At 37.0% G+C, this 21,535-nt stretch overlaps 1 protein-coding gene across 23 annotated transcripts in view; it reads right to left on the bottom strand.

Moving 5' to 3' along the window:
• Positions 1–21,535, bottom strand: part of Trpm3 (transient receptor potential cation channel subfamily M member 3) — a 298,633-nt gene that overhangs the window by 194,017 nt on the left and 83,081 nt on the right. The window lies entirely within an intron of this gene.

The following is a 21,535-nucleotide window of genomic DNA, read 5'->3' as shown; positions in this document are numbered from 1 at the left end:
ATAACATGGAGTTCATTTAACTTAGCATCATCTTATGCGTTCATAGGGGCATAGCTATTAGGCTCTTGGGATCCTCTACTGTGACTAGCCTAAACCTGTGCTAATTATTCCCTATGAGGGAGACCATAGAGTCCATGTTTCTTTGGGTCTGGCTCACTTCACTTAGTATAATTTTTTCCAAGTCCTTCCATTTCCTTACGAATGGGGCAATGTCATTCTTTCTACTAGAGGCATAAAATTCCATTGTGTATATGTACCACATTTTCCTGATCCATTCGTCTACTGAGGGGCATCTTTCTATATGTGGAAAAGGCTTTCTATAAAATCTAGCACCCATTTCTGATAAAAGCCCTGGAAAAATTGTGATTCCAGGGAATACTCTTAAATATAATAAAGGCAGTCTATGACAAACCAACAGGAAGCATAAATCTAAATGGTGAAAAGCTAAAGCCATTCCCTTTAAAATCAGGAACAAGACAGGAATGTCCGCTCTGTCCCTTCCTCTTCAACATAGTACTAGAATTCCTAGCCAGAGCAATTAGGCAAGAAGAAAACATAAAGGGGATCCAAATAGGAAAAGGAAAAGATGGAGTTAAACTTTCTCTCTTCGTAGATGACATGATCCTATACCTAAAGAATCCCATAGACTCTGTTCCCAAGCTACGAGAGCTGATCCAAAACTTTGGCAAAGTAGCAGGATATAAAATAGACCCTCAAAAATCAACCGACTTTCTATATGCTAATGATTGTAAGACCGAGGCAGAAATCAGGAAAGCAACTCCTTTTGCAATCGCCTCAAAAAACATAAAATACCTAGGAATAACCTTAACCAAAGAATTGAAAGACCTCCATGATAAGAATTTTAAAAGCATGAAAAACAAAATTAAGGCAGAACTAAGGAAATGGAAAAACCTCCCATGCTCCTGGATTGGGAGGATTAATATAGTCAAAATGGCAATACTGCCAAAGGCTATCTACAAATTCAATGCAATACCCATTAATAATCCCAACATCATTTTTTAATGAAATAAAGGAAGCAATCCAGAAATTCACATGGAACATTAAAAGACCATGAATAGCAAAAACAATCCTAAGCAGAAAGAACAGTGCTACAGGAATTACAATACCAAACTTCAAGCTGTATTATAAAGCTATAGTAATAAAAACATCTTAGTATTGGCACCAGAACAGGCATGAAGACCAATGGAATAGAATTGAAGACCCAGAAATGAACCCACACAGCTATGCCTACTTAATCTTTGATAAGGAGCTAAAAAAAACAGGATGAAAGAAAGATAGGCTCTTTAACAAATGGTGCTGGCAAAACTGGTTCAACACCTGCAACAACTAAAACTAGATCCATATATATATCACCCTGCACCAAAATCAATTCCAAATGGATCAAAGGCCTCAAAATTAAAACAGATACCCTGAAAACCCTAAAAGAAGGAGTAGGAGCAACACTTGGGCTCCGTGGCACAAGAAGAAACTTCCTTAACAAAGACTCAGAAATACTACAAATCAAGGAAAGGATGGACAAATGGGACTGCATCAAACTGAGAGCTTCTGCAGAGCAAAGGCCATAGCTCGCAGGATAAACGGAAAGCCCACAGATTGGGAAAAGATCTTTACTGGCCATACAATGGACAAAGGCCTCATAGCTAAAATATATGCAGAACTAAAAAAAATTAAATTCTTCCAAAACAAAACCACAAAGAACCAACAGCCCCCTCAACAAGTGGGCTAAAGACTTAAAAAGAGACTTCTCTGATGAGGAAATGAGAATGGCCAAGAGACATATGAAAAAGTGCTTTACATCACTGGCCATAAAAGAAATGCAAATCAAAACAACATTGAGATTCCACCTCACCCCAGTAAGAATGTCCTATATCAAGAAAACTAACAATAATAAATTTTGGAGGGGATGTGGCCAAAAGGGAACCCTACTTCATTGTTGGTGTAAACTGGTTCAGCCACTCTGGCAAGAGGTAAGGAGATTCCTCAGAAGGGTAAACATAGAGCTTCCCTATGACCCAGCAGCCCCACTTTTGGGCATCTACCCAAAAGACCACAAACAAGAACACACTAAATCCACCAGCACAACAGTGTTCATCGCAGCCCAATTTGTCATAGCTAAAATATGGAACCAACCCTTCCAGTTATTTTTAAACATGAAGTAGCATTAGTAAACTTAATCACTCCAATGTGGAATAGAAATAGTGTAGGACACAAAAAAGCATTGAGGATTTGTTTGAAATAGGACATAGTTATTTTTGTATTTTTCTCATAATAGTCATTTTGACTGTGATAATTTAATGAGATGTTCTGCTGAAAATGAATCCATCTATATGTCTTAGAACCTGAGTACAGTAGGAGGATTGATTTAGGTTTTATTTGTTGCTGTTATTCTTTTCTCTTTTTCTATATGATCTGTGTTTAATACTTTCTTTCTAAAATTCTGTAATTAAAAGTGCCTTGCTAGGTCTAACTGGTGTCTCATGCTTATAATCCTAGCTAGTCAGGAGGCTGAGCTCTGAGGATCACAGTTTGAAGCCAGACTAGGTAGGAAAAGTCTTGGAACTCTGATCTCTAATTAACCACAGAAAAGCTGGAAGTGGAGCTGTGGCTAAGTGGTAGAGCACTAGCATTGAGCAAAAAGAGCTCAGTGACAGTGCACAGGGCCTGATTTCAAGCCTCAGGACCAGTACCAAAACATGCTTTGAATTAAATACCTCTATCTTCATCAGATACTGTATCATTTCCCTGTAAATTATGTCATCTCTAACTATGGAAGAAAGGTTATATCTCAACATTACTCAACAAAAGTAGAAGTTACGTTTATTCTAAAAATTTAAGTAGGTAGTCATTATTTATGTTGAGGTTTTACTCTGTTACAGCAAAAAAAGTCTTATCATTTTGGAAACCTTATTAAAAGTATTTTTATGCTAGAGAAAAAATAAGCATCATATCTATTCAATGCACAATTACATTGTCTTGAATATGGATCAATCACAGTTAATTTTTTACTCTTCTTTCCAGCCTGGTGAGAAGAGGCTCTCTCATTAGTCATCAAATGTCAGGAAATGAGAGTCTTTATTAACAGAGACTGTCCAAACTCAGGAGGATAAAATTGCTCTTAAGAACCAGTGGCAAAATAACTATAAATTGCCTAATATTTTACAACATATCTATTGCCTCCATTACTGAGGTACCAGCAATTCCTAGATAAAATGGCAAATTATTTGGTGCTAATGGGAACCCAACTTGATTTCACAGGCAGAACAATTCAGCCGAAAGGGTCAAATGATTAGGGTCACATAGTAAACAAATGACAGAGTCAGAAGCAGAACCTAGATCTCCATCAAGCTGCCTTGTTTTGCTCCAAGTGCTCCATACAACAGCTTCTCCTCCTCACCAGCTGCTAATGCAGACAGTTTCAGAACCATTCCTTCAACATGAAAGCAAGACAAATTTTCTTGGCTTAAGGAAAGCAAGATGGAAGACTTACAGGATGAGGTTTACCTGAATGCACTAGGTTGGATGTTCTTTTGAAAGCCACTTTCGAAAGGATGGCATTCCCCAAGACAGAATTATACCACAGATCATGACGCTCAGTAATCTAGATGGAGGGCTGAGTTACATCTCCTGTTCTCCTCTCCCAAGGAGATCTGTATCAATAACACACACACACACACACACACACACACACACACACTTAGAAAAATAGAATGGCCTTGCTATGGTTGGAAAAAATGATACAAAATCTTTCAAGATGATCACATTTACTCCATGGGCTTTGCTGTGGTTGTGCATTCCTTCATTTAACCAATGTCAATGAACATTTACATACATGACTGGTCAGTGTAAATGCCTATTCAGTGCCAGACACTGTGGTATTTTGCAGGGATACATCCATAGCCCATCTTCAATGGGTTATGTGACATGGAGTGCAAAAACATGTGAGAGAGTTCAACTCTGTCAGTGGTAGAGAAATAGGACAACCTGTGATAGCTAATGTAGAGGGTCCAGGACTCTTTGAGGAAGTGATGAAGAGTCCTGAAGAGGGAATGAACATCAGTAGTAAGAAACAAAATGGCACAGAGAGACCTAATTTGGAGAAGATAAAAAGAAAGTCATTTTGGCTAAAGCTAGATAGATATGCTATAGTTCAGATCCCAGTGTGCCTCACAGCCCCCATGGTAAAGATTTGGCTCCTTGCTTGGTGTGATGAGTTGTAGTGAAAAACATGTTTTCTATGAGAGAATTTAAATCATTGGCAATGGGCTTTCAAGGGATATTATGGAACCCAGGCCACATTTGTTTTTTTTTCATTTTTTTCAAGTTCCATCTGTGAGGTGAACAATTTTGTTCTGCTTCATACCCTGTCACAATGTCTCACCTCAGGTCCAAAGAGACTGAAGTCTCTAAAACTGTGAGTCAAAATAATGTTTTCACTCTTTTTGAAAAATAACGGTAAGTAATTGTACAAACAGGGCTACAATCAACATGTCAGTGTGAGTCCAGTACATCTTGACCAGTGCCTTCCATTTGGTCCAGGTATTTAAGATGGAAAATAGACTAACAAGGAGAGCAAAGAGAAGCAGGAAACAAGATGGGTTTACAGAGAGGTTGATCTGAGCCCGGATTGTGGGAGACTTCGGAGATTGTATTGGAAAATTTCCTTTATTTCTTTCTCTTTTTCTCTCCATTGTTTCTTCTCATTGGTTCTTCCAGAAAGTCTTGCTATATAGCCTAGGTTGGCCTTGAACATTTAAATGTCTTGCTTCAGCCTCCCAAGTGCAGGAATAAACCATCACTCCAGGTAAGATTTGGGGTTATGTCTCCAAATAAATGAAAAGCCATTGAATGATTTAATCAGGAGCATGACCCAATCACATTTGTGTTACCAGTTAATTTTCTTGAGAGACAAGAACTGAGCACTTATACCCAGGCATATGTCTACTTGACAGGCAACCCACATGGGAGAGTCTAGAGAGGTCTGCAATATCAAGTGCGCATAAATGTCGTACATGACTAACAACAGAAGGGTCTCTGCTGATTAGCCACTTGATAGGTCTAATCATTCATCTGCAGGTGTTTAATTTTTATAACAACTCAAAATTTGTTTTCCATTGCCAGCCATCTGTAATGAAATCTGAATTCCCTGAGGTCATTAGCTTTTTGAGAGATTGGTGTGTCACTTGCATCCAATCTGCCACTTTGCAAAAACCAAGAAATGATGTGCAGTTTACCTAGTTGTGGCTTTCACTGATTTAGGAAAGCTGAAAGAGTCCTATACTTAAAAGTCTCAATTTCAACAGTGACAAAAGTTCTGGCTTGGGCTGGGAATGTGGCTTACTGGTAGAGTGCTTGCCTAGCATGCATGAAGCTCTGGATTCGATTCCTCAGCACCACATAAACAGAAAAAGCCAGAAGTGATGCTGTGGCTCAAGAAATAGAGTGCTAGTCCAAGAGCCAAGACTGGCAAAAAAAAAAAATGTGGCTTTGGCTAAATCATTTGGCAGCAAGAAGCATAGAATGTGAGAAGTAGGTTGTTGTTTCCAAATTAGATACCTCTTACTGATAGAACAGAAACGGTTTTAGGTGAAACAAAAATGACTTGGTCCATTGAAAGTATTGCATTATGACCAGTAGATCACTGCCATTCATTCCTGTGTCAGCTCCCCTCCATCCTGCATCTGAATAAAGTGGGGAATGATTTCTAGGGCTGTTCTGCCTTTCAGAGCGCCCCAATGTTTGCAGATCTCCCCTCTTAACAATCAAACAACAGATCTCAAGTCTTTAACAGAAGTTTAATAATGCTTTTAAGAATAAGAGCCCAAGCAAAACTTTATGTTTGTGGTATGACACAATTATTTTCCACACACAGTGGGCTCTGGGGAGAATCTGTTAACAATATTAGAGGCAAACAGGTGTGAATTTCATCTTGCACCGAGGAAATAGACTGAAGGAAGCTTAGTGATTTGTTCTAAATCACATAACTTGATGACCTCAGTGTCTGAGGTGAGTCTGTTGACTTCAGATTTGACCCAATTATGTACTTTCCTATGTATTCTATCAGTTTTTCTTTCAATTTCTTAACTATATGCATTGCAGGTAGAACATTAAGCTCAATTTGATGTAGGCAAATGCTATTCCTTCGTATGTATGTGCATATATGTAAATATATGTGTGTATGTGTATATCTATATCTTTCTATTTATTGAGAAACTACCTAGAGAAAATTTTTTAAAAATCAAGTTTAGGAAAAATAATGAGAAACTTGCACATGAGAACAGTGATTAAGAACATCTAGTAGCTTGATGATTCTGTATTCCTCGGTATTCCCGCTCCCAACTCTTTTTTTTTTTTTTTTCTATATGGTACTGGATACCTCTGTTTTGATACAAAAGTTTGGTATGTCTTCCCCTAAAGACTCTTATTTTGCAGGCAGATTCCTTAGGATTTGGGGAACATGACTTTTCTTCAAATTCCTATTTCAGTAATTCTTTCCTGGGTTTCCTCCCCTCTATAACATAGGAGCAATTTAAAGAATTTGATTGATACTTAAACATCAACAAATTTAGAGGTACATCCATGTTAGATTTCTTCTTAAGGCATTAGAATAGTGATTGAAAAATTTATTGACAGCAAAACATCGTCATAGTATTATGTGACATTACAGTTTTAGGATTGGCTTCTTGACAAAGTGATCATATTTATGGAAAGGGTTAATTTGTGGCTCCCTATGTATCAGTGTTATTTTTGGTATACCTCCAATTAAAGATTTTGTGATGGGAAATATAATCATTTAAGTGAACAAAATCTCTTTTTATGGAATTTCTGTCTCCACTTAAATGCTGTGCCTATAATCTGGAGCTTTTTAGATGAGTCACAGATTAATTTATAATCAGTCACTGTGTATCAAAGGCTCAGGAAAACCAACAAAACTCCCCACACTTTGCAATTAATATTCTATTCAAATGCTGGCAAAGCAGCCTACATGTAGAAATGCTATTCTCAGAATAAATTTAATTATCTGTAATATCAAATTTCTCTTTTTTACTGTTTCTGGAATTGAAAATTAGAAATTGCATTTTGAATTCAATAAGACTTTAAGAGCTATTCATAGGTTAATTAAGGAATTTAAAGGAGAGGAGCCCTTTGCAATTACCCCATAGATTCTCTCTTTCCACACATATGTGAGAAAACCTTACATCAATAACAATCCTGTTAACACCATAATCTGATACTGAAAAGACATCATTTCTCACAGGATCTTTAATTCTTTAAATAAAAAGGAAGTTTTATCTTTTGTTTGAAACCAAAGCAAACTGCTAACCTTATACAAAGGCCACAGAGAGTTATATGTCTTGACTGAAGTCATAAGGAATGGCATTTTTTTCTATAACCTCCTCCTTCCTTTCTCCCTCTTCCTCCTCTTGGTAAAAGTTACTACTTGCTGTCAGATGCCATAACTCTGGGTCACAAGTAATAGTAAGATTCTTCCCAGGGGAATCAAGGCAACTTTTGTTAAGAAAATGATTTAGTTCCTGTTGTCATTGTATTTGATTCTGGTACCCTGGGCATTTTATATATGTCTGTCTGAATTAGGGAAGGGAAGGTGAACATTAAAACAGTGAGACAAAGGGTAAAAGGCAAACCAATGCAACAGCAATACTTACAAGACAATATGTTGTAACTCATTGTACAACCTGGGGGTGGGGGAAATAGGGAAGGTGAGAGAAAAATGAGGGAGGGGGTATCGAGTTGGATAAGAAATGAACTCACTACCTAATATGTAATTGTAACCCTATGTATTTCACCTTGACAAAAAAAAGAATAAAATAAAACAAAAGATGTAAGAGCCATGGGTGCTAGCTTACTGAATTTAAGCTATCACCTGTTGACTTCAGATCTTGTGCAGAATCACTGATCTTTTTGTTGTCAAAAGCATAGAAATGATAGCACTTAATAGTCTTGGGAAGGGTAAACAAGTTTGTCTTAGTGAAGAACTTTAAAAAGTGCTTGGACATTGCAAGTCCTGTACAACCATTACTGGTATTCAGAGGCTATGATGTTCTTTGGAAGAGAGTCACTCATGTCTTCTTCTTTTCTTTTTTTCTTTCTTTTTTTTGGGGGTGGGGTGGGTAAGTAGTATGACCTGTGTCTGGGGCTTTTGTTTACAACACAGAGCTCTCTCCAGGGAGTCACAGCATTCTCATACTTGAAGGTTTAGTCACTAGTGAAAGAGAATTGACTGTTCCACTTAAGATAGGTTAGAGACCATCAACTCTTTCTTGCACTTAAGAAACGGAGAGCTGGGAATATGGTCTAATGGTAGAGTACTTGCCTAGCTTACATGAGGCCCTGAGTTCGATCTTTAATACCACATAAATGAGTAAAAAAACAGTACACAACTTTATCTCCCCCCAAAGAAACAGAAATACTTAAATTAGATAAGCTTAATTATAATGGAGTTTTGAAACCACCCCATATAGACATCTACATAATTACTTATTTAGTAAATCATTTAGCAAATCATACTGATGCCTATTATGTGCTGGACATGATGTTATGCGGAAGCTGAGAGATGAATTATATTCAGTTATAGAATCAAGGAACCCACAGTGTTGTATGTCATATATTCTGGCAATTCATTAATAGATAACCCATTTTTAAACATCGGATAAAACCACATTTACTTATTCTGTTATTTTTGTGGATAAGCTAGGTCACAGTGGGAATGACCTCTTACCCCCCCCCCCCCAAGCTGGAGTATTTGAAAGGCTGAGGGTTCCTGGTTTATATGGGTTATCTCCCATTTATTGGTACCTTTATGTCCAAGACAGTTTCTTTAATTCTAAGTTCAGTACCTGGGCTGGAATAACTGGAAATGCTATGGATTGGGTTGTACTGTCCCCTCCTTGAAGATTGTAGGCAAACCTACATGGAAGTTGACTTCTCTCTCTCTTTTTTTGCCAGTCCTGAGGCTTGAACTCAGGGCCTGGGCACTGTCCCCGAACAACTTTTGCTCAAGGCTAGCACTCTACTACTTGAACCACAGTGCCATTTCTGTCATTTTCTGTTTATGTGGTACTAAGGAATCAAACCCAGGGCTTCAGGCAAGCTAGGCAAGCACTCTATCACTAAGACACACTCCCAGCCAGGAAGTTGACTTCTCTTAATGAGAGAGTTCCATGGGGATGTATTAAAAATGGCAGAAACTATAAGGCATATTAGAGAGGAGTCACTAGTGCCCAGCTGTCTTTTGCTAACTTTCTTTTCACCTCCCTCTCCCAGCAGTCACTCCTTCTAAACTCCTGATACAGCTATGGTTAGACAGAAAGCACAAATAAATGTTCCAAAGGAAACAGAAGCTGGCAATGTGATGGGGACTGGCAGTGGTTAGAAAGGTACTTAGTATTTCAAGACAAATTTTGTGCTCTACATTTTCTGTAAGGCACTTCACAAAGCAGGTTAATCTAAGAAACCTAACTACATAGTCAACTTTTGTGCTGCATGGACAGTATTACTTATGTATTACTTATGTTTTCTCATCTTCACTAAGTGCTGAACAAGGTACTGAAGACAGATGAAGACAGAAGGCATTTTCACTACCCTCCTTGTTGATTCCTTTACTCTGAACTTTCCTGTAGTATCTCACTTTCTAAAGTGTGTGTGTGTGCGTGTGCATGCCAATGCTGTGACTTGAATTGACCTCAGGGCCTGGGCTCTCTGTCCCTTAGCTTCTACACTCAAGACTGGCACTCTACTACTTGAGCTACAGCTCCATTTCTAATTTCTTGCTGGTTCAGTTGAGGTAAGAGTCTCACAGCCTTTTTAACTGTCATCCTCAGGTTTCAGCCTCTTGAGCAGTTAGGATTACAGGCATGAGCCACCAATGCCCAGCTTCTATGTTTATGATCTACCTAACATTGCTGGAATGTAAACCAACAAGGGTAGGAATTTTCATCTTTAGGTTTAAAAAATATTTGCCAAATGACTGAATATACAATGTTGGATGACAAAAATGTTACCATAGAAAAGCAATAATGTCACATAAAACATTGGATATCTATAATCCCAGTGTGGTGGAAACCAATTTTAAAAATACAAGTTGGCTCTCCAAAGTGATAGGCATTGTCCATATAAAGACATTTAAATTTAATTACAAGGAAATAAAATTCAATTTATAACAATAATTCAAGTGCTCTGTGGTGGAAAAGCACAGATGTGGCTTCTATCCTCACAGAAGTATCTATTGGATAGTGCTGATGTTGTTGTTGTCAGGGCTACCAAACACTCTACCCCAGGCTGGGACTAGCAAGGCATTTAAAAAGCTATAAAATCCTAAGCAGTGCTGTCTATGCAATTTCTCTTCTTTTCTTTGCCTGAGGTTACGAATATGCCCAGGAGTAGAATGTAAAATGTTGCCAAAGAATACAGGGACTGCCACATGGTCAGGCAGATTTTTCTGCCAAAATTTAAAGTCAAGCACATCCTTTGAGTTCATGCCAAGTAAAATCCCATCAGTGACTATTGCCCGTAGCCAGACAAGGACAGACAATGTTTTTTTCTTCTTCTTTTTTTTTTTTTTATTGTTTTGGGCCCTACATAAAAGCCAGAATCAGAGCTAGAACTGAGATATGTGGAACTGATGGGCAGGCAAAATACAGATACTCCCTCCATGGCTACGCTTTCAAAGTTGGTTCACTGTTTATTTAGAGACATTAACTAGCACGTTGAGTGACGATGGAAGCTGGGTGCTGTCTCCTCTGTTGTCTGTGATAACTTGGCTCAGGGGCAAGGAAAATAACCGCCCCCCCTCCCCCTTTGAAATTTGTGCATTGTGTCTCAAATTCCTAGGAGGCAGATGGCACAGACACTAAAAATCAGCCCCAATCCACCTGGGGAGACACTTTCCACTGTGCGACATTTCACAAATGACATAACTTTTTGCCCTCAGTGTCCTCATTTATAAGACAGAGATGATTATATCATAGAATTTGTGAACTAATGTATTTAAATCTAGATTTTGCATATGGGAGCCCTCAACACAATCATTCCAATGTTTTAAGTAAGTGTGCGGTTGGGAGGGAGGGCTAGAATTGTGGGAAAAGGGAAGATTAAATTTACATTCTTTAAGTAGTCTGTTAAATAATTCCTTTTAACTCATATATTGCTGTAAGATGTTGGGGCAAACTTTAGTTTTGCTACATATGCTGTTATTAGTTCTCAGTTTCTTTTTTGAAAAAATATTCTTTTATATAGATTATTCATTCGTGATGTTTTGGGGTTTGCTTGTCCCTCAGCAGATCTAGACAGCATCTCATGGTCAAATCTTGTTGTCCTTCATCTGCTGTGCACTATGCTTGTGTGGAAACTCTGACATTACCAGGTAATTTCTGTACCGGATGCGTGTTACAATATTGATCAAAAGTCAACAGTTCTTTCTATCTTCAGTGTTTTACCACTTGATTGTTGCCTGGCAGTCTTACAATTATATGAATATCTAAGATTTTGACTCATTTTCATGTAGGAATAGACATTCTGGGCCTATTAACTTTGACTTCCTTTCTGTGCCTTGTTTAGATTTGTGAATCCCTCTTTGTGAATCCACTGTTTCCTCCCAGCTCAGATGTGGCTTTAGCGGCAGCCTCTATCGTACTCAGCACATTCCATCACACAATGCTTTGAGCTGGCACTCAAGTTGAAAGTGCGTTGTCATTTCTGTGTAGACATAGCAAAAATTTTAATAATGAATACTATCAAGTCATGAAAACTAAAATCTCTGCTTTAAGGAACTCCAAGTTTTAGGTCTGTCTTCAAGATGCTGAATAGTAGTTTCTGTGTGTTGATAGAGATAACTTGTTACTGCTACTCAAGACCTTTGTGGTTTTCTGCTTATAGAGGACTCTTGCTTTACAGTGGATATCCTCCTAACACATAACAGTCATGTATGCTAACTCTAGGACAGTTGTCCAATAATACAGTTAATAAAGAAAAGGCTTTATTGAAACAGAATGGAGGCTTTCCTAAACAACAGCATAGATTTCAGTTATGTCTGGAATCTTACTTTAATACATTATTTGTTTTTGTATTTCTTATTGAAGAAGGGCTTACAGTGGGTGTTTACAAGGCTCTACATAGTACAGAAGTGTACATAATCCTATACTTCCTAGGGTCATTATCTGAGAATTGTGTAAGGAATCATGGAAAAATCTGTTAAGAATGTCCCAAACATGGTTGTTATGAATGGCACTGTTGAGAAATGGAGGCCATATTAATTCACTGTATTTATAGCAGCTGAAGGGCCTAATGCCAGTCAGGTTGGTTCAGAATTTATTTCATCAAAAGGAGAAGAAAGAAACATAAGGACATTTTGTTATTGTTGCCTTATTCAGATAAACCTATGGATTTGGGCACTTTTACAACATCTCTTCATGAGCTATGCTGAAGAACTTCAAGAAGCAATTCTTCTTCTTTTGTTGTTTTTGGAAAAGAAATGAACAAAAAATGCCTTTGTCCATCTCATGGTATGGCAGCAGGTTCTATTTGAGCGCAGTAGAGTAAACAGCTCAGCTGAGTTGTAGAATGGAAGGCTCACAAAGTGAGAGAGGGCTCTAAAGAGAAGTTGGGGCATGGGGTGCAGAGGTGTTTGAGTCCATGCAAAGGAATGTGGAGTTCACCTAGAGACTGATGACCTTTAACACAAAAGCCACTGGAATTTTGAGAAGGAGCTCCATAGCTGCCTGTGCTGTTTTTGTGTTTGGGAGCCAGTCAGAGAGGGAAGCTCCAGGAAAGCCACTCTCAAGATAATGCTTTTAGACCAACACTGAACTCCTCTCCTAATACTCCTTCGATATGCAAATGACCCAGCACTAGGAAACTATTGAATCAGAAAATTTGGTTGTGGAGTCAGCAAGTTATGTTCTTTCATTCCCTTTCTTATTTTTAAATTTATGTTGATGCCCTTATGAATGCATAAGATGATGCTAAGTGAAATGAACTCCATGTTATGGAAACGACTGTTATATCACTGTTGTAATCACTTTCAACATGCCATGTGAAACCGTAGCTTCCATTGTTGATGATCCTCTTGTATCCCTTTCCTGTAGTTCTAGGCGCAAGATCACTGTATCTTATCTGAGTACATTGGAAACTGTATATACTGGTATTAGAACCAGGGAAATGAAAGGGCATATCAAAAGCGAGAGACAGAGGATAAAAAGACAAATGACTCCAAAAGCAATACTTGCAAAACCATTTGGTGTAAACCAACTGAACAACTCAGGGGGGAGAGGGGAAAGGGGAGGGGGGATGGGAAAATGAGGGAGGCGGTAACAGAAAGTACAAGAAATGTACCCAAGGCCTAACATATGAAACTGTAACCTCTCTGTACATCACTTTGACAATAAATAGAAAAAAAATTTAAAAGAAAAGCTTTTTAGCTTTAAATAATAAATTTATTTTTTAAAATAAATTTATGTTGAATTGCAAAAACTGTGTATATTTGTGTTGCATGAAATAATTTGATCTATGTATGTATCAATGCATCTATCTATGTCTATGTATGTAACTATGTATATATCTATATATACTTATGTATAGTGAAATGGCTAGATCTAGATTAAACATATAAACATAAATTAACTGCATACTTATTTTTGTAGCAAAGGTAGTTATCTATTAGCAATTTTCATATACTATATTGTTATTAATTATGGTCATCAGAATGTTTATCTGTTGAGCAATATTTTTTTATTATTTGTTTCAAAAAGTTCCCTGGGAGTCAGGTGCCAGCAGCTCATGCTTGTAATTCTAGCAACTCAGCAAGCTGAGATCTGAGGATCATGGTTCAAAGCCACCTGGGACAGGAAAGTCCATGAGACTCTTATTTCCAATTAAACCCCCCAAAAGCCTGAAGTGGTGGTATGGTTCAAGCAATAGAGCACCAGCACAATCTCTGGAACAGTGTTTAGACCTTGAGTTCAAGTGTTGGGACTAGCACATATACCAAAAAAAGTTCTCTGGGTAATTTGAAGTTTGAAAACTACTGGTTCAAGCTCTCTACCCTGGTTTCAATAGAGTGGAGCCATATTTTGATTGAAATTTTATTTGCGAAAACAATCCAGAGACTTAAAAAAAATAACAGCCAGACATATGAAAATTGGAGATGCCAGTGATCATTTGTGACAGTTGCTGTGTCAAAGTGGTGGATGGTGTTAGTGCTAAACTTTGGGTGTTGGCCCTACTGACTGTTTCAAACAACCGAAAAAAATCGTGTTTTATAATCAACTAGCACCATTTCACTTTTAAATGCCTTTGCTTTCCCTCACTTGCCCCCTTTAATACACTTGTTAGATTGTTCCTAGGTTTTTATTAGTCAGAAAACAGTTGCAAAGGAAAGGAGATGCATGAAGCAAAAGCTCTTAAGAAATCCACATAAATAACATAGTAAGAACTTAAGTTTGCCAGTCTTGCCAAATATGAGTGTCTTTATGGTACAGGTTGCTTTTTATTTTATTTTTTTGAAGAGTTTTCAAGATAGACAGATGTTTGAACCAGGCACAGCTGGGAAAAAGAAACAAGGAAATGGATATTAAATACATTTTCCAAATCAATTTAATTCCCAAGAGCTAGCGTGGCAGAGGATACAAAGTGTCTGTGATTAACAGGAAAATCATGTGTGAGAATGCCCAGAGGCACGGAAACCAAGGAAGCTACTTTTGGAAACATCAGGGAAATATAAAGTTTGTTTTATTTTTAATATAAAATGTAAAAGCTTCTGAAAACACAGCCCATGGACTGCTCTCATTGGAATCACAATGGATTTTGATTTCCACTAATGTCTTTTGTCCACTCCAGGCCCATCAAAATCATATACACATATATGAACCTGGATGTCCTAAAACTCTCCAGGTAGTTTTCCAGTATGCTGCTGTTTGATTACCACATGCTTATACTGAATGTTTTCTGTTAAACAGGAAAGGGTAAGCTAAGCAAATCTCAGAGAAATATAGTAAATAGGTACCTTTCAAATCTGTATGAGGCATTGACAGAGACTAAAATTGTAGGCAGTGGTTTTTTACAAAGAATTTTCAATAATGGATTACCCAGGTATGTTTTCTCTGATGTTTTCATGTTCAGAGATGTTCTTTCTCCGTACACTGGGAATTGAGAAAGTCTAAAGCAAATTTAATCATTGTAGAGAACAGATTGGCTAACTTAGATCAATATGACATTCTCCATCCATAATTTCTTCCCTAAACACTTGCTTGCCCTCACCCAAACCCAGGGCTTTATTTTCCCTATGTTAATGGGATATGAGGGGATTATATAGTAAACTGTAAGGCAAAGGTATTTATTCTCTATTACATTTCCCTAAATAATGGCCTTAGCCTTGTGGAATTTGAACACAATAATACATGTATCTATATATTTAAATATTATACAGAGGCAAAAATTGTAGTACTATTTTGTGGAACTTTCTCTATTCCAACTTGGGCCTTTGTCTTCTCAAAATTCAGCAACTGAAGTTAAATTATTTGTTACTAGTTCAAATGGGATTTTGTACATATCTTTTAATTAAATTAAAGATGTACTGATTTTCATAGTATATACAAGCATGAAAAAATATCGTGATCTATTGATTTGGAAAGATAGATCACCAGTCTTAGATTTGTTTATATCTATCTATATCTATATAAACATATATAGATATCTATATGTATCTATATCTATATATAGATACATATATATACATATATGTATATATGTATATATGTATATATGTATACATATATAACATATATATGTATATATATGTATATATATGTATATATATGTATAGATATCTATATGTATCTATATCTATATATGTTTATATAGATATATATATGTTTATATAGATATAGATAGATATATCTACACACATATGGAGGGATGCATATAAAGTTGTAGATATTTATATGTGCTTCATTATCTATGAGTTTGCTAATTAGTTATGTTAATTACATATGATGACATTAATTTTATTGGTTTAAAGTAATTTTATCACAATGAACTTAAGTAATATAAATTCAATTTAATAATATGTACATACACAAAATACTGCCATACTGGCTTAAAGATTTTATGTTTCACCAATTTTCTTCAATCTTATTTAGGTTGAATCTTTTTTCTCTGTGGTGAGTTACATAAGAGAGGGTCAAACGATGGTTTGTATTTTGTTACCTACACTGACCCTCAGATTCAGATTTTGATGGAAAAGGGAATAGAAGAACTTGAGTGATTACATTGTCATGTTGTAGATAACTAAAACACTATGTCTCACTGAAAGGATTCTAGTTCTATAATTGCTGTTCTTTGAGTGTGGATGTGTGTGCGTGTGTGTGTGTGATTGTATGTGTGTGTATGCCTGTGTGACTGTGGCACTGGGGTTTGAAATCAGGGCCTTGGACACCTTCCCTCACTGAGCTATGTCCCCAACCCTCTCCTCTGTGCTCTTGGAACTCTCTGGTGTTGTCAGCACTCATGTCACCACCTAGTACATTCTTATCTGAGCTTGACTTTCCATTATTACATGGCAAGGGCCATGTCTTATTCACTTTCTAGCCACTCCATGTACATAGGGGCACTCTATCAATGTTAGTTTGGAAACAAGTTTACAAAAATAACACTTTTATGAATATAACCATAGATGTACTTTAATGTTTCCCAGATCCTTTTCCTCCTAGAAAAGTTACCAAAAAAGAATCAAGTTTTGGTATTTCTTATAGAATATTTTAGAAAAGAGACAGATAAGATGGAATTAACCAAACTAAATTGGACACTTGAAGTCAGCATGCTTGATAATCTATTTCCTTCTCTTCACTTGACATTCCAATTATGTCTAAACCTTGCTGGAGCACAAACCATCAAAACCAATTACTTCTTTCTGACGATCTTCTAGGGACAAATGATAGGCCTTTGACATCTGTCAGTTCTCCTGGAAATTTCTGGAGCAATATGAGAAAATATTTGTAATCCTTGTACAGAATGATATGCGCCAAGAAATATAGACTGTTCTTGGGTTTCTCAAATGTCTAGTTTTCTGGTAATTTTTCCTATCTTTGATCATCTTGATGTGTACTGAAGAGAAACTAACATCTCCCACATCTCTGTTAGTAATATGTAGTTATATAACTGAAAACATGCAGTTTGCTTTTCTTTTCTCATCCCTCATTGGTGTTCCACTTATCTCTTTGCCCCAGTTGATCAAAAGACATATTAAGGACTTTTTATTAAACTACTTATAAGCTGAGAAGCCAGGTTTTTATTTACAATATATATTCTTCTGTTCCCAAGCATAAATCATTGCTTGAATATTTTCCACAGTAGCTAATACCAATTCCACAAGAACCTAAGACCTTGGCATTTGTGTCACAGATAATTTTCTACAAGTTATAAACAGATGACTAACAAACTTAAGGTTTCTGTTACCAGCTGGTTCTGCCTCTTATCCTGTGTGTACAAAAATACATAACTCCAGATTAGTTTTGGAATGGAAGTATTGGTAATAAAATTTTGATGACTGAGGAGCTTTGTCTCAGCACACACTAGCTTTCAGTTGCCTTTAAAATACTGACATTTGTCTTTGGTGAGGTATATGCTCACTGAATGATAAATGAGGAGCTCAAACTACATTTGTCTGCAACCTGAGACTTGAAGTTGACAAAAAGTCTCTGATTTCACCATCAGGTGACAAAAAGTCTCTGATTTCACCATCAGGTGCTTGCAGCCTGAAAGATGTTCCAAACTCATGGCAATGCTGTGCTTACTGCTTAGGTTATCAAATCTAATGTCACTTGAGCACCATTCATCTTTCTGTCATGTTCAGTTATTTGTGATTAAGAAATAAAACTTGATACTATCCCCCAACAACAACTTTGCTCAAGGAAAGTAATCACTGACACATTCTAAACTATGACAGATGAGAAGCAGAAATTCTATTACAATCAGGAAGAAAATGGCGTTTTACTATTTCTTTAAGGTAGTACATACCACAGATTAGAGATTGGGGAAAAAAAAGACAAATATAAGAATTTGATTTGGTTCTTAGCACCACACATGCAAGATAGAATTTAACTGCAATGTAGACCTATTTATTGTGTGATAGATACGGTCTGCTTTTTGTCTATCTCAAGTATTTTCATGTACCAAAGCTAATCAGTTTTGCCAATTATAATTTGCTTCCCGAGTGATTCCTTTCAAATTTATATTCTTGGAAAGGAATTCAAGGACAAAATCAAAAGATCACTAAGATTAAAAATGTAAGGTGTGAAAACTGCCTGCCTTTTAAAATTATAAACTGGGGGCTGGGAATATGGCCTAGTGGTAGAGTGCTTGCCTCGTATACATGAAGCCTTGGGTTTGATTCATCAGCACCACATATATAGAAAAATCCAGAGGTTGCACTGCGGCTCAAGTGGTAGAGTGCTAGCCTTGAGCAAAAAGAAGCCAGGGACAGTGCTCAGGCCCTGAGTTCAGGTCCCAGGACTGGCAAAAAAAAAGTATTAAAATTACAAACTGAAAAGCAATATAGGTGAATTTATGTATTTGTAGTTCTTAGTCCTGTATTGTGAAACAAGAAGCTTTAAGTGAAGTTATCTTTGCAATCATGTTTAAATGATCAAACTGAAAGAAAAGGTTCATAAATAGTTTGGGTATGTTTCTGATAGCTAATTTACATGGACAGTATCACATTATGTAGGTTTGTTTTTGTGAACATAGTTATTCTTTCACATTTACTTTTAGCAAAATATGCATAATTTTGCTGGAAGTAAAAAAATAAATCCTTCCTGGTGAATATAGTATAGGTTGATTAGTTCTATTTTTATCATAAAGAAAATACATTGCTGTAAAAATAATGTTCCTTGGAAATGATTTTTAAATTGGCTTTGCACGTGTGGCTAGACGATTTCTTATCATGCTAAATAGACATGATTAATTCTGGCAGTTACTCCAATAGCACACAGAAAGATTCTGCCTTCACTTTATCACGATAAATTTATCAGTGCTTTTCTGAACATATTCCTGTCGTGGCTACATGTATGTGTGCTTCTGTGTGTGTGACTATGTGCACAGAAGTCTCTCTAGGCATCTGTTAAGAATAGCAATTCATTCTTAACTTTAAAGCATTAACTTAAAAACATCAAAAAGCACTTTTTGATCTCCACTAGTTCTATGATGACTTGATATCTCTTGGTAATCATCCATGATTTGCACGTTTATGTGGATATACATTTTGAATATAACTGCCAAATGATGTTAAAAAGGCACCGGTAATATTGGGTCTTAATTTTTGGGATGGGGTAGAATGGTCTGGCTGAGGAATGAAAGAATCCACTTAGCTTAGGAATCATCAGTTTGGACATTGCTTGACAACCAGGAATGAGTGATTTCATCTTTTTAGAATGTACAGAACAATAAAAATTATAAAACTGATAATGCCCAATGGAAGCTGAGAGCAACTTAAATGCCCTTAGATATTTAAAAGTCCATGTCCTTGGAGTACTTTATGGAAAACTTTAAGGTATATACCATAAACTGTATTTTAGGGACATTTCCTAATATGTCAGAATGAACCCAAGTCAGGGATGATGAGCTGTGTGTTCTCAGAAGCACTTAGTTTCTCTGAGTGTCATACCTCCCTGCTCTAAAATGTATAGTCTACATTAAAACAGAAATACCAAGCATAATCTTCTTTTTTTTTTTGTCATGAGGATTGTCTGGTCCTGGGTGCTGCCTCGATCTCTTCAGCTCAAGGCTAGTGCTCTACCACTTGAGCCACAGTGCCACTTCCATTTTTTTGGTGGTTAATTGGAGTCTCAGAGCCTTTCCTGCCCAGGTTGGCTTTGAACTGTGATCCTGACATCTCAGCCTCATGAGTAGCTAGGATTATAGGCATGAGCCACCGGTGCCTGGCACCAAGCATAATCTTATGAAAGATTTTTTTAAAACATTTTCAAGGTATACAATCCAAAGCAATGATGAATAATAGGAATCAGGTCCTGGCTGTTAACAGTGTAGACCTTGAAAACTTAGAAAAAGAAAACTTAGAGACCTAGAAAAAAACTGAGGTGAACAGTATTTCTTACATGTTCTTTAGCTTTATCAAGAGGAAATTGCATCCTGAATGTAAACTTATAGACATTCAATAAAAGAATTTGCAAACATTAGGAAACCAAAGCTACAACTGTAAAAATTTGAGCTTACTCTTAAAAAAAAAAAAGTAAGGATTGTCAACTCTGGTTGGTAGTTAAATGAAGATATCTGGGCCAATGGTTTCCTTTCCAGACCTACACTGTAAAATGATAAAGGTGATTATCAATGAAAATTAGAATAGTAATTTAATAACATTTGTCAGTAAGCTGGCTTCCAGTTCAAATAACAACCTCCCTATCAAGACAGGGTTTTCAGTATGAAGCTTTGTCTGGCCTTGGACTCTAGATCCTCCTGCTTCAGCTTCCTGGTGCTGGGATTAGTTTTAACATTTTTTTTCTGTCAAAACTTTAGTGCTAAAATTATCAAGGTCTGCAATATTATCCCAAAAGCATGAGAACCGCAGGCCTTTGGTTATTTCTAAATTCTCATACATAGGTTCCTGTTCTAACCAGGTAATCCTACTGTTTTAATGCACCATGAGAGGGCTGACTGACAATGGGAGGCATAGTATAAGGAGAGAAGAGATGGAATAGAGCCTGTTTGTTTAAGAAAGGTTAGGAGTCAGGCACTGGTGGCTCATGTCTGTGATCCTAGCTACTCAAGAGGCTGAGATCTTGAGGACCACAGTGTGAGGCCAACCTGGGTGCAAAAGTTTGCCAGATTTCATCTTGAATATAACCAGGAAAATGGCAGGACTGGAGATATTTTTCAGGTAGTAGTGTAGCAATCTAGCAAGTACAGGGCCCTCAGTCTATACCCCAGTACCCCTAGCCTAAGGAAAACAAAGGGTAGTGGATAGGGGAAGTTCCTGCAGTGAATAGAGCATCTGCCATTTTTATTATTATAATTCCACCTTTATCTACTACTAGACTTATTATAACTTGTTGCTCTTTATATCTCAGTGTTTAGCAGAGTGTAAGACCACCAATGGACACTTACTATATACATACAAAAGACATGAACAAAAACTCCTCATATATGGTGAAACTTTGTTCTCCCACTAATTTCATCAGTTAGAAAATGCTCATTGGGTGAAGTTCTCTATTTAAATTTTAATGGATTTCCCTGAGTCCATTCCTCTTCCTTCAATCAAACCCAGGGCCTTATGAATCCTCTACCACTGAATGACATCTCCAATCCGTTTTTTTCCTCATAAGATCATTCACATTTTGGGACAAATATCTTTGTTCTATAATCTGTAACAGTGTTTGTATCTCACTGTGTTCCCAGGTGGGGACTCACATTGGAGAAGAGGCATTGAAAAGCATCTTCTGGTTGCACTACAGAGCTGGAAGACCAAGGAAAGGGCATAGGGAGGGAGTGA

This window comes from Perognathus longimembris, chromosome 1, assembly GCF_023159225.1.
Source record: "Perognathus longimembris pacificus isolate PPM17 chromosome 1, ASM2315922v1, whole genome shotgun sequence".
NCBI classification, from domain to species: Eukaryota; Metazoa; Chordata; class Mammalia; order Rodentia; family Heteromyidae; genus Perognathus; species Perognathus longimembris.
Note: the sequence above shows the minus strand (reverse complement) of the source record. Positions and strands in the feature narration are given on the sequence as shown.